The sequence below is a fragment of the Numenius arquata genome, chromosome 17 (assembly GCF_964106895.1).
Source record: "Numenius arquata chromosome 17, bNumArq3.hap1.1, whole genome shotgun sequence".
Lineage (NCBI taxonomy): Eukaryota > Metazoa > Chordata > Aves > Charadriiformes > Scolopacidae > Numenius > Numenius arquata.
The window spans coordinates 8,741,860-8,755,740 of record NC_133592.1 but is presented as its reverse complement, the minus strand read 5'-3'; the positions used below and the strand labels follow the sequence as shown (position 1 = coordinate 8,755,740).

The 13,881-nt window shown below is 52.5% G+C and overlaps 1 non-coding gene across 1 annotated transcript; it reads right to left on the bottom strand.

Annotated features, from left to right (window-relative positions):
- Positions 1-13,107: 13,107 nt before the first annotated feature.
- LOC141473089 (small Cajal body-specific RNA 16) lies at positions 13,108-13,287 on the bottom strand. The gene has a single exon (XR_012463553.1).
- Between the last annotated feature and the right edge of the window lie 594 nt (positions 13,288-13,881).

The following is a 13,881-nucleotide window of genomic DNA, read 5'->3' as shown; positions in this document are numbered from 1 at the left end:
GGAAAAAAATCCTCCCCCATCTTCAGCTCCGTTGGCGGAGATGAGAAAGCACAAGGAAGGAGATAGTGAGAAATTTCATTTTTCACTTAACCCCCTCATGGGTCGTGGAGAGAAGCTGCTGCTTTGGGGATGCTCCCAACACTTAAAACCCAATTTCCCTGGGAGCTATACCCTGACCGGCCCTTTCCTCGGCACCAAGAAGTGCATTTTCTCCAGCCGCAAAGCCCAGACCGCGCGCTGCTGAGCAGCATCACGGTGCAGGGCAGGGGAGTGAAGTGGGGAAGCCCCTGGTGCCCAGTTCCCGGCCACGGCTGGGCCAGCATGGTCCCCAGCGTGGTCCCCAGCACCACTGTGCCAGGTGCAGGCAGGGGACCTTGCGGAGCCTCCCCTTCCCAGGCACCATTTGCCTCCCATCAAAATTGGGCACCCACACTGCCCAAATCCAAAGCAGCAGAGCCAGGAGACCTCCTGCCTCCAATTGTCCTTCCTCCCTGCCTGTCCTGCAGCTGGGGACGGATGAAGCCACCTGGGGACAGGCGAGAAACCCCACACTGGTGACCAGAGTAAGGAAAAGCTGAGGGTGCTGGCAGTAGGAGGGAACAGGACCCGGGCCATTGCCTCAGTAAAACCTACTGCACATCTCCTTAGACCTCAGGCAAATAAATAACAGGCAACTCCAGCAGAGATGCTGAGAAGCCGGGAAACCAGCAGAGCATCTCAGATTTATGGGAAATTAATTTAGCCCTTGTCTGGATGCTGACAGCCAGCAAGGCCCTGTCCCCAAGATTGCCCATATTCCCGGCCCTGCCTGTGGCCTCTTTTTTCAGGCCCTGGGTTTAATTTCTGGAAATAAATCCCCATTGTACAGCAGAGAGGACAGTCAGGTTCACCGCGCCTGGACACCGTCTGTGCTGGCAGCCAAAGGGCAGGGAAAGGCGGCGGCTGCTTTGGACCAGCCGTGCCAATATCTTGCCAAAACTTAGCCCAAGAAAGCTGCCTCCATGACAGCCCTCGACAGGAGAGCCCTGTGTTCCACAGCTCCGGCATGGGAGTTTCTTCCCACTTTCATCACCCATACAGCAAGAGGACCACTGGAGGCCTCCCCAGACATCTCTTCCCAATGTTCAGCCATAAACAAGACACAGAGACATTGGCTAGAAGCGGGGGATATTTCTCTCCAACCTCTTCTTTAATCTAAATCTCCCCTCTTTCAGTTTAAAACCGTTACCCCTCATTCTATCGCTCCACTCCCTGATCAAGAGTCCCTCCCCAGCTTTCCTGGAGCCCCTTTAGGGACTGGAAGGGGCTCTAAGGTCTCCCTGGAGCCTCTTCTTCTCTGGGCTTCCTTCCAGGGAAGGCAGGGCTGGGTACCCAGCTTCAGGGCTACAGGGACATCTCGCCTTTCCCCTCGCCCATTAGTTCAGCTCAACTGGGCAGTTGCTCCATGTCTGACAAGGCAGGGGCAGCTGTAGTTTCGCAGAGGCCCTGTGTCCCCGTGGTGGCTGCATGGAGCCCCCCTACGCCACCTTTAACCTGGGCAGGTGGGCTGCAAATATTCTTCCATGAGAAGGGAACTCAGCATCAGCTGAGACCCTACTCAGGCGTGGGGAGATACATGTTGCTCATGCACCCAGAGGTCTGGCAGCACCACGTCTCCCCAGGCTTTCTTCCCTAGCAAGACAGTATACGCCATCTGTGCTACCATCACACCTCTCCACAGATCCAAAGTTGTGGTTGCACAGGGATAGACAGCACTTTGGGGACAGTAGAAGGGAAGGAAGCTTCTTCAAGGGGGTGTCAGAACTCCAGGTGACCTCGCTGGAGAGCTGCAGGCAGCCCCCAGGGCTGCAAAAGTCTTTGGCCTCCACAGCGTGGGATGGGACTTGAGAGCAAAGCGCACCAAGCGAGCTGAAGGAGAGTGACATTTTCCTTCCCAGCTGCTACATCCTTGCCCACACAGCCGGTGGGATGACTCCACACAGCTAACGGTGTGACGTGATTAGTAAACAAATGATGCATTTGCACCAGGAAGCAAAAAAAAAAAGAGAGGAAGGGAGGAGAAAAGCAAGGGAAGAAGCCACATTTCGGGATAGTAGCATGCAGCAGGGAGCTCTTTAAAAATCTGCTGAGGAAGGCGCTTGCGCAGCACATGGTTTGGGCAGATCAATGAAGCTGCAAAGTGGCCTGCTCCTGGCAGGCACACAAATCCACTTTCTATTGAAATTTACAGCAAGTGGAATTTAGGTCACTACTCGGAAGCATTCAGTTTGTTCCAGGCAGCTTTTTAAATATTTAAGAAATAGCTGTCAAATTAAGCCCGCTCACCTCTGGGTGTAAGGTCCAACTTGGAGCCACGGCAGATTCCTTAGCCATAGATTAAAAAAAAAATACATATTTTTATGCTTTCTTTGATTTCTCCCTCCATCATCACAACACAGTGACTGAAATCAACTCCTGCTGGACAATCCTGGCACGGGTGGGAGCTAAGGGCCCAGGTGATGCTCTGGCAGTACCCAGCCCAGCCCTGACCCTTTCCTGGGGCCAGGGCAGTGAGACACCCCAATGTCACCTCCCTGCAGCCCGTGCTGCCCCTCCAGCAGTAACCACAGGACTTCTATCTGCTGCTGAAGGAAGACCAATGCTACAGCCAGAGCTAAAAATGGCTCTCAAGGGAGCAGCTAAAAGCAGCCTCTTAACAGAGGTGAACCTTCACTAAAGGCTGAGCAATGCTGAGTGGAAGGATCTGGCTCGAGCTGGTGGTTGCTAGCGCTATTCCCAGGTGTCAGGCATTAAGAGAGCTACTGGAGCCTCCTCAACGGATGGTGGAGAGGGAGGAAAGGCGGAAACCAGGCAGTTCTCTGGCTGTTTACTCAGCAGAAGAGGCCACAGCCCTAGATCCCCATGCTCTCAATTACTGAACGAATCAGAGCGAAAGTACAGACATTTCCTCTTCCGACAATGCAAAGTTCAACACTTTGCATAACAGGCTGGCGGCACGAACCAGTTCCTGTCCCAGCTCAAGGTCCAGCCTGCCAGGCACAGCTCTTGAAGCTCTTCCAGCCTAAGCACAAAGCAGGAGCAGAGGAGGGGAGAGGAGAAGTCAGCCTCGGAGCACGGCCAGGCTCGCAATGTGTTGCTGCACGGTGCTGGTTCCTGGCCAGCTCTTGAGGACTGACCCAGCGGAAGAGCGAGGTGGCCTCATGGCTATGGGGGCTGAGGGCTTAACGCGAGGGGATAAGCCACCTCCACAGCAAGGCACTTGCTGGGACGAGCTCTGGAGGTCAAAGCAGTTTTCTCCGTTGCTCACTGACTCGCCCTACCTTGGCAGCCACCTGCCCACCCCGGCCTCCATTTGCTGCAGCCAGGGCATGTCCCCTGCCCCCATGGGACCTGCTCCCCTTTCCCGGGGTCTGACTTTCCTCCCAGCCCAGCCCCAGCTCTCAGGATTCGGCCCATCTGCAGTTGAGGTAAAACATGGGTGTATATGCAAACACCTCTGCCTCCTTCCTCGTTATTTCTGACTTGTGTGTAACCATTTCACGCTCAGCTGATGAAGGATTTGCTTGGCTGGGTTACGACCCTGGCTTTGTACCAGGATCTGGCACCAGAGGACACAGTCGGTTCCTGACCTACCTTCCATCATCACTCCTGGGCTTGGATGAGTACACCCAGATGCGGCTGCTGGGCACCATCCACCACGGCCCCGGCCACCCTTTCCCTCTGCTCTGCCTTGCGAGTGTCACGGATGGAGTGGTGTTCTTCATTCGTAGGAAAGAAGCAGCAATATTTTTATTGATGCAAAACAATGATTTAACAAAGTTTAATAGTAAATGTGACCATTTTAACAAGATTCAATGGCAATGCCCACTTGGTTATTTACAGCATAGAGGACAGGGGCAGACAGAACCGTCAGGGAGACCCTCCCGTTGGGTTGAGGTTCAGAGAGGACTTCTGGCTTTCTGAACTCCTTCTCAGAGAGGAGTCTGGGTGCGGCTGGATTCAATCCTAGCCCCAGACTTGATCAATGGTTTATGTCTAAAGGATTACACATGCGCAATCAATCCTTTATATCACTTAGCTAAGAATTTCAAAGTTTAGCATGCGATAAACCACTTACCGAGGATCTGTTGTGGCAAGGAATCTCTTAACATCGAGGAGTAATTTTGAGAGGCATCCCTACTCAATGGGAGATCCTTGAACCTGCTGCCACTCAGGAGAGCTCCAAAGGCTCTTGGGCTGTTCACTATTTATGAGGGTAAGATGATTGACTTATAGTCACATTTGCATATTGACCACAGTAGCAGCACTGCGGTTAGGTGGGTGCTTTGCTCGTTAGCCCTTGGCTATTGTGCTGTTACCTGTCTCCCAGGAACCACCTTTGAGCCCTGGATGCTGCCACCACCACTAGATGCACCCATTGCAACCACCACGAGTGGTTATCACTTGGGCAGAGTTACAGGCGATAAAGATGAGGTTGCGGCCTGGGGCGGGGAGCACACCATCAAGGCAGTATCAGGGCATGGAAAAGGCTGTGCATAGAGAGGGACAAGAAGGGACCAGAGATGCAGAGAAAATACACACACCTTGCTTTTCCCAAATGTAAAATGGGAGGGAGCCAAGCTCCCACGGGCGGCCAAAGGCACTCACTGCTCTTCTGCTTTCTACCTAGGAGGAAAAATGCTCAGCATTAGATGCCTCGCAAGAGGAATCAGATATTTTATTCTATCCTGTTGCCAGGGGAAGGGCACTTTCATCCGTCCTCTGCTCCTAGGCACCCGCAAGGTTTCATGCTCCAAACCCCTCTCCGCTGCAGCTGGCTGCGGGAAGCAGCAGGTCCTTTTTCCCCCTCCGTCCCAAGGGGAACAGGGCGGGTATTTTAAATACAGAACATTGTGCACAGACCAGTTAAAAAGAAACAACCCACGTGAGAGCACAAAACCAGATTCCAGCAATATCAAGGCAGCTCAGCAGAGCAGGGCTTTTACTTTCACACATCTTTTATGACCTCTTGGCCAGTCCCAGGTTTTCTATTCCACGGGAAATTCCAGATCTGAAAAACTCAAATCAGGCCAAATTCAGACCATTTGGTGAGTTTTTTTGGGTTTTTTTGTTTTGTTTTGTTTTTTCAGAAACTTTAAAGGAAAAGGAAGAAGCTGTAATTCTAAAGCACTGAATTTGGGATCAAGGACTGTGAGCAGAAACACTCACAGCATTACAACGTCCAAACCATTCTGTACCCAGGCAGCTTCCTTCAGCCTTCAGGAGATGGCCAGACCAGAGCTCTGTGACCAGGAGTCATTCTTTAGGAGGAGAACACTCCTCCCATCAATAAAAACAACGCCTTTAAACCCTGCCTGGAAGACAGAATAATTATTCAGCCTGGAAGACTAATTTGATGTGGAAAATCAGGGAAGGAGGCTGGCTCTGACTTGTCCTCCATGCCCTGTGCTGGCTGGGGAGGGGGGAACACTTCGCCCTCTAATTCCAGCTGAATCTCAGGTTCCGAAGACATTTCCAACGGCAGCGTTTGGAAAGCACTGAGGAGCTGCAGTGCCTGCTCCAGCCGTGAAAAAGCCATCAACTTCGTACTCAGTTTTACTGAGAGAAAAGCCCGACAGCCCCCACTACCTTCTGCGAGTCTGATTTTCCTTTTTCCATTTAGCAGTTCTTGATTAGTCCGACAAGAAGACGAACGCGGCTGCTCTGGCCCAGCAGGTTATACAGACTTTATCAAGCACAAACCTCCTTATCAGGCCGTGGTGGTGGGTGGCAGAGCTGTGTGTGGCACTACCTGCTATCACCGGTGTCTGCCAGCACAGCAGAGAGGGCACTGACTGCTTTTACTGCACCTGCAACCAGAGCTCTCCAGTGGAAAGGGTTTTTTTAATTTTTTTTTTTTTTTTCCTCTTACAGAAGAAATAAAGTTATTACAGAGAATTTGCATCCTGGTCCAAGAGTCCTGACCTAAAGTTTTACTTCTCCCAAATAAGTCTGGCATCCAAATAGGCTGAAAAGCCCATGGATGCTGCCGTGCCATGGGTGACTCTCACGTACAGCGATGGTATCACAGCCCTGCCATGAGCGCTTTCCTGCCAGGGAAAAGAAATCAGCTGCATGTCAGGAAGTGCGGTATTTCCCCAAACCCAGTGCCCTGACTCCACCACCCTGCACAGACCCATTTTTCAATGAAGAACTGTCTGCCGTCACCACAGAGCCGCCTGCTGTCCTGGGCAACGCTGCTGGGCAGCTTCAGCGGCGACCAGACCCTGCCGGCTGCTGGCAGAGCTCAGGGGTGACCTTCAGCATGGAGATCTCCAGGGCTTCGAGTCCAGCAGGATTTTCCCTTGCGGTAAGAACTACTAAGAAGCCATTAAAAACCCCAGTTCTGTGGTCAGAAGCAGGAGAGAAGATTGCAAGCAGCCTCTGTGCTCAGTGCCCTGGGTTTGTGTTGCAGGATGGATCCCAGTCTCCCAGAAAAACACAATGGGCAGAACTTTTTCCAAAAAGGCACGGGATGTGCAGAGCATGACCTCACCAGTCAGAAATGGAGGAATTGAGAAAGCTGTGAGCGGACAGCAGGCGAGGACAAGCAGAGCCGGTCAGGCTGTAGCTCCCTGACCTGCAGAGCTGACATAAGGACACGATGCTGCCAAAAGGCAGAGGCCTGGCTCACCCAGCACCCACCGGGACCTTCTGTGGGCCAGCCCAGCTCCTTCATCCAGCTACAATAAAGTGCTTTTCTGCCAGGCGAGTGAGTAGCATCAGCAGCTCCCTGTGAGGAGCAAGAAGAGCCAGCCTGAGCTGGGCACAGTGAGCACTCCAGCTCCCTTCCTGCAGTGCCAGGCTGCTGGAGCAGCTCCTGTCCCCATGTCCCCAGTGGCTGGAGGAACCATGTTAGGACACAGGGTGAAATGAGCAAAGAAATCCCACGTGCTGGGAAAGAGGGACCCAGGAGCGTACAGGGAGAGCAGAGGGGAGCTCAGCTGCCTGGGGCTGGAAGAACAGGACGGGTGCTGCCCACCCACCTGTGCAAAGGATTAGAGCGTCTCCCATCCATGGAGCCATTTCCAAGGAGGCTGACAACCAGAGATGGATCAGAAGCTGCAGAGATCCACGGGCCACGTGAGGAGTGAAGGCACCGTGCTGCCCCAGGGCAGGGTAAAGCAGCACTTGGAGGGCCACCAGGACTGTGACCTGCCAAAGAGTAATGTTCCCTCCAGCAAGCAAAGGCCTTGCTCCAACAAAGCAGCTTCCTCAGCTCACCGTCAGCACGGGGAGCACATCCAAGCAGATAACTCATTGCTCTGGAGACTCGTGTACTCATGAGATGAGCTATTCTTACCCGCTCAGGAAGGAACGGCTTGCAAACGGCACAAACAAGCGCATGGCTCGACCTTATCGCAGCGCACAGGGCGCAAGCGGTGGACGAGGCTCCTCCAAACAATTACTCATGCTCCGGCGGTGGGGTTGCATTTGCAAAAACACGGAGCTTCAGTGGTGGCCAAAGCATTTCGCACACAACCTCCTTCACAGCTGGGGAAGGAAAATAAATGGTGTGTTTGGAGAGCTGGAGAAAAGACCGCTTCAGGGACCCAAGGACTGTGTTTGAGTGCAACTCACCATCCCCACCAGCACCCTCAGCACCTCTCCTGGGTTCCTCTGCAACGTATGCAGGGCTCGCAGCTGCCCTCGCATCACCCAGCACCAACCCGCTAGGGACACACGCGGGAAATCCTCGGGAAAGACAAGCTCTTTGGCATCGCCCACGTTCTCTCTTGGAAGAGAGAGCAGCGAGGGAGAGGGCGGTAAGCACCTTGTTGACCACAGGGTTAAAAACAATTTCCCTGCTGGGAGAGTCTGGAGCTAACCATGGCAGGGATTAATTTTGCCCAATTAGTGAGCAAAACTAGTAAAACAGCACAGGCTTCAAAACACATCCATGTAATACCCACACTGACTGGCGAGGGTGTTTGCCTACTCTCTCTTGGCAATAAATTCTCAGTTACTATTTAAGAGGCTCACAGCAGCTTCAAGTTATAGGAAAACTAAATGGGCAACTGATGAGCAAACCAGGGTGCACCCATCGTCCCAGGGCCACGAGAGGCTCCGGAGAAGGCAAGCAGGGACAGGAGATGGATCACCCTGCTCCAGACAGGCACAAGCCACTTTTACAATGCAATTTGAGTCAATCCAGCTGCTAAACAAATAAGATCCTTAAGCACGATTTGCAAGTTACACAGCCCCAAATATCCAACTGACCCACTTCTCCCAGCTCGGTTGTGCCTTCCTCAAATGAAGGCTGTTGACAATCTCTAATCCACTTTGCGTGTCGGTTAAGCAGAGACCTCAGCACACCGAGCCGGCGGAGGCTGCGTCCTGCCCGTACCATCGGCCCAAAGAGGCTTTTACTGCAACGGCGCTTCTAGTGCAACTAATGACTTCAGCCGCTGGACTCTTTTCACAGCAAGACCCCAGGAGAGGTGCCGAGAGGGGCTGGGGACCACGCTTGGCAGCCATGTGCATATGACCGTATCAAGACACAGCATCCCCCAGGAGAAGCTGGGGAAAAAGCATATTTTTTTTTTTTTTAAAGGCAAACAGTGACCAGCTCCTTACTCACCCACTCGGAATTAAAACCTTCCCAGAGAACATTGACATTATTTTTGCAGAAGCCACAGGGTCAGAAAGATGTGAAATTTCCTTGAAAACAAAGCAAAGGCAGAAAAGCCGTTGCAGGACTGCCCTTCCCCTCCCTTCCAACCTAGATGATTCTATGTGATGTTTTTTTGTTGGAGTTAGGTTGATGGTTGGACTAGATGACCTTGAAGGTCCCTTCCAACCTAGATGATTCTATGATTCTATTCCCACAGGCACCCCCTGCCCTCTCCACCCTCCCCACTCACACTCCTCAGCCCCACGAGCACCACCCCATTTTGGCTGCCTCTCCACCCCAACACACAGCCGGCTGCAGGAGGAGCAGCAACTGGCACACACCATCCTTCAGCCAACAACTGTTCCCCTCTCAGATGGAAAGATCAAGCTCCACAGACACCACCTGGTACCAGCAGCGCGAGAGGAGCGTGTGCTCCTCAGCATCTCAAGTTGCAGTGGTAACGTACTGGCGAAGATGCCCATCTCTCCTTTAGGCACTCCTCAAGCACTGCGAGCGCTGGAGCAAAGCCAGCACTGCTGGGTTCTGCTCAGGAATTCATTCTTAATGTAACTCTTAAGAGGCAAAATTTAGCCAGGAAGAAATCCTGTACTCAGACAAGGAGCCAGCGTGGCCACCATGAGCTGAGAGGCTTCTGCAGCACCTATGAGCACTAAGCCCAGGGAACACACATGCAACCCAGCGAGGAGCACAGGTTCACCGCATTTTACATCACATTGGCTTCAGGCTTGGCTTGGGAGTGTCCTAGATCAAGTGGAAATTCCCTCTCTGCCCGTAAAAGGCAATCTAGGAGCCAGGCTCTTCGCACTGCGAGCGAAAAGTTACTACTTGCTGTTAACAAGGGCGCATTTTATACCCAGGTGGAAAGAAAGGGAACTTGGTGTGTGCAAGTTAACCCTCTGAGCAACCTCTTCCAGGTCCTCATGCTGAAGGTGGGCACTTCCAGACCCACAGCAGAGGTGCCTCCCCCAGGCACACACGCACGTTGCTCACCAGTAATTCAGCTGGCCAGTGCTGAGCACCATCACATGGACTCACAGCCAGCCCGGCTGAGGGTTGTATAATGCACAAGCAGCCTGGGCTGCTACCAATGAGCGGAGCGGGATCTTCAACGGGAACGTAATCCCTCCACGGCCTCGCTGCCCGCGCAGCCGATTAATGGAAGAAAGTCTCCCGTTTTCCGGTTTCAATGAAATTCAACCGTTCTGCAGAGCTTCACACCCTCTAGTGGAGACAGGAGCTTGGCACAGTGAGGAGATGCTCTCAAATCCTTCACTGCTGAATTCAAGACTGAATTACCCCTGCAGATCCTCAGAGCACCACGCCTAGAGAGCACTACACATCTCCAGCGGGTGACTGCCCCGGGGACAAGCCATGAGTGTCAGTGCAGAAGCAGTTTTACATGCCTTTACTTGCCTTTATGCACACTTCCAGCATGTTAAAAATCTACTTTGTCCATGCACAATCACAAGTATCAGATAAGAAGAAAGGACGGAAGTCAACTTGGAACCGGATTTTATTCATGTTTACCATCTAGTTAGGCAAAACTATTTTCTATAATCTAAAAAGACCACACAGGTATAACCAAACTGCACGGGCAGCGCTCTCACCGTCCTGCAGAACGATCTTCTGGTCCAGCCACCTGAAAAGAAACGACCAGGACGTTCAGTCAGAGCAAGCGCTGCAGGGAAAGCTGGGCACAGACATCAGAGCTGCTCAGTGTGCACCAGGTAGTCAGACCCCACGAGGCCGTCACAAACAGCTTGTGAGCCAAGGCCCTCCTGCAAATGGGTAGGTTGCATATTAATTAAACTGAGAAAATGCTTTATCGTTTAAAAGTTAGCTGAGAGGAAAATCCTCGGATGGACAAATCATTTTGTTTTTAAAATTAAAATTGTTCAAGCTTAGAAGATGCTTTTCTGACTTATTGCCAACTTTTCCCTCCTTTATTAGAAACCTGACAAGTTTTATGTATAGAAAAGTTTATAAATTTTGGACTTCAAGCATAAATACAGGTCACTTTCCAGGTGCAACTAAGATGGGGATATTTGCAATCACCCTGTCTAGGGCTCCATATGCTTTATTCTGACAGCCCATGTGGCCAAAAATACCACTTTGTCACCCAGGGAAGAGCAATGTCAGTGAAAGGAAAAGGAAATGCTTGTTCAAATAATAAACTGATGAAAGATGTCAGCCTGCAGCAGTACACAAGTGAAATGTCTTCTAACTGCAGCCTGAGACCGTCAGACAGCTCTGCGCAGGGCAGCCCAACATCAGGAGACAAAGCAGAAAGGGAAAACTGGCTGCAAATTCCAAGCTTGTGACTGCATCTGGTGAACGGTCCAGAGCTTCGCTCTGTGCAGGAGACATGACCCAGGCAGGGGGTTAGCCAGAAATCCAGCTAAAGCTAAAGCTAGAGACCACTGTCCTACACAGAGCCATCTTCTCTGGATCAGCATCAACCGAAGCATCTAAGAGAAGCAGCATCCCACCCCAGACCTCTTTAAAAGCCTTCCCGATAGCACTTCTACCCTGAAAACTTCCAACAGCACACTAGTGGCACCATCTCCTTTCCAGCTGGGGGGCAGCTACTCTCGAGCCTGCGGTGTCACAGTAAAATAATCAGATCAGCCAGATCAATCCAAGCACACGCCTGATCGTACCAGGCATGGGAACGTGACTGCGTTTCTGCTGAAATGGCCATAACACACAGCCCAGAGATTATGTTGGTTTTGCTGCTTTGGTGGGTTAAATCTGCTCACGTACGGGCCTGACAAATCCCAGTGCCAGGTCAAGGTGAGCAAAGGAAGCATTTTGCTAGGACTGGAGGCAGAGGGGCTCTCCTGCTTCAGCAGCAATGAAATATCCATTCATTTTATCCCAAACTGCACTGGGAGACCTTGCTGATCACCAGCACATCAGTTGCAGCCACACACAAAACACAGTGACAGCAAAGCTGGTTTAAGGAGCACCTTCTTCCTCCCACTGTCTGACAGCTCCTCAGTTGGTACCGGAGCAATTATCTGGGGTGACCTCGCTGTGAGCCAGATCACCCAACCGACAACAACAAACAGCAAAAGTGCTTTTTTTTTCTCATCAGGAGCCAGGGTCACTTTGGTGCCAGGTTCACAGCACAGGCCTTTCCCACTCCCCTTCCCGTGCGTGCGAGAGCACGTGCTGCCTGAGCTGTGACCCCAGCTGAACTCCCCAGCTGCAGGAGAAAAACCAAACAGCAAAGAAAATCACAGAGGTAACGAGAGAGCTGAGTACACAGCTCCCAGCAAAGCCTTACAATTTGCTCAAGTAAAGAAACCACCTTATCACACACCTTATCAGTATTCCCTACTACATGGGGAACAAAGTTTTGTAATTCAATACCAGTAAGAAACCAAGGGAAAAAAAATACATGTGCAATGTATCTAAGTTCTGCTTTCCAGTAAAACCTGCCTGCAAAGGAAGGGCAACATCAGTTTAATTTTGCTAGAGTATTTTCAGAAGAAGATTCTGGGAGGGGTGGCTGACACCCCGGAGGGCCGTGCTGCCATCCAGCGAGACCTGGACAGGCTGGAGAGCTGGGCCAGGAAGAACCTCATGAGGTTCAACAGGGAAAAGTGTAGGGTCCTGCACCTGGGGAAGAAGAACGTTAGGCACCGATACAGGTTAGGCGCGGACCTGCTGGAGACAAGTTCTGAAGAGAAAGATCTGGGGGTCCTGGTAGACAGCAAAACGACAATGAGCAAGCAGTGTGCTCTTGTGGCCAGGAAGGCCAATGGAATCCTGGGCTGCATAGGGAAGAGTGTGGCCAGTAGGTCGAGGGAAGTCATTCTCCCCCTCTACTCTGCACTGATGAGGCCACAACTGGAATACTGCATCCAGTTCTGGGCTCCTCAATTCAAGAGGGATAGGGAACTACTGGAAAGAGTCCAGCGAAGGGCAACGAAGATGATTCAAGGATTGGAGCATCTCCCTTATGAAGAAAGGCTGAGAGAGCTGGGACTCTTTAGCGTGGAGAAGAGAAGGCTGAGGGGAGACCTTATCAATGCTTATAAGTATCTAAAGGGTGGGTTGAAGGAGGAGGGAGCCAGACTCTTTTCAGTGGTTCCCAGCGATAGGACAAGGGGCAACGGGCACAAGTTGGAACACAGGAGGTTCCGCTCAAATATGAGAAAAAACTTCTTCACGGTGAGGGTGCCAGAGCCCTGGAACAGGCTGCCCAGGGAGGTTGTGGAGTCCCCTTCTTTGGCGATTTTCAAGACCCGCCTGGATGCAGTCCTGAGTAACATGCTCTGACATGCTCTGGGCAATCCTGCTTCAGCAGGGGAGTTGGACTAGATGATCTCTATGGTCCCTTCCAACTCTAAAAATTCAGTGAAATTCAGTGAAATTCAGTTCACGTTAAAAGAAACTCAGCTAAAAGCTGTTTTCCCGTAGGAGCCTGTTGTATGCAGTATCATACATGACCATCAAAATGCTGCATGGATGCTCACACCTGTTACTGCACGGGATGAACCCCAGCACGGAGCCCGCCGGGGAGTTGATCTCGGGCGCGGGTGAGGCTGGCTGGTACAAGGCCGGGGCCACTGGTCCCACCGCCCAGCAGCCCTTCCCCAGCCCCACGCTCGCTGCAGCGCCCACAGACCCCTCATGCCCACGGGGCTCACCCGACTCGCCTGGTTCTCGCTCAATGGAAGCGCCGAGGGCCACTCAGCTGTCAACACTGGGGGCTGTGGCTTCTCGGGAGCTGACCCCCGGCAGGAAACCTTGTGATGCACAAAGTTTTCGGAAAATTCACAAGAAAAACAAACAGTCCTGGCCTTGGCACCACCAAGCAGCCCCCTCCCCACTGCGTGGCTCACCCGTCCCACCCTTTGGGCCCAACTCAGGTCTCCCCCACCTCCCTCTGCACACCATACCCCACTGCCCCTCAGCCCCAACCGTACCCCCCGCCACCCCAGCCCCATCTCCTGCCCCCCAGGCCCTCACTACATCCCCACACTGTGCCCCAACCCCCCCGCACCCTTCACAGCACTCTAGCCCCCCATACCCTCTCCTCCCCAGCCCCCCTACATCACCCCCCACCCTCCACTGTACCCCATAGCCTGCTGCCCCGCAGCCCCCACCAAACCCCCCAGCCCCATATCCTGCCCCCCAGCCCCCACCAAACCCCCCACCACCCCAGCCCCATATCCTGCCCCCCAGCCCCCACCGAA